Genomic DNA, 517 nt, shown 5'->3' with positions numbered 1-517 from the left:
CCAAGAAAACTTGTTGGAGCAGCACATGTATATGTAGCTTATGACAATTAAAGATTGATGAAAGTAATTATCTCACCTATAATTCAGACATGGTTATTATAATGGTATGTCAATGATATAAAGGCACTACTTGAGTGCATGTCATGGAGCTTGCTATTGTGTTCGTTAGTCAACAGAGTTAAATGTTTGTTTGGTAGGGAAGAATTGAGCATGAAATGGAAAAGTCTGGTCGGTACTAGTAAGGCTTGATTTTATTGAAATCACTATAATGAGGAAAGACAAAGTATGATGCCAGATGAGCTAAGCAAATAAAGGACTTTAGATATTGACCACATGGACGGTTGAATGACGGTAGAGGTAAAAAATGGTTTGAGATATATTTTAGATGTAGAATATTTCGTAAGAAGCGTGAAAATTAGGAGGAATTAAGATTTTGTTTGAATTGTTGAAGAAATTCTTAAGGACCAGGATTACAAGCTTATTCGAAGGGAGAAAAGTTTAATAGTAAGAGGAAAGG

This window comes from Cicer arietinum, chromosome 1, assembly GCF_000331145.2.
Source record: "Cicer arietinum cultivar CDC Frontier isolate Library 1 chromosome 1, Cicar.CDCFrontier_v2.0, whole genome shotgun sequence".
Taxonomy (NCBI): Eukaryota; Viridiplantae; Streptophyta; class Magnoliopsida; order Fabales; family Fabaceae; genus Cicer; species Cicer arietinum.
Note: the sequence above shows the minus strand (reverse complement) of the source record.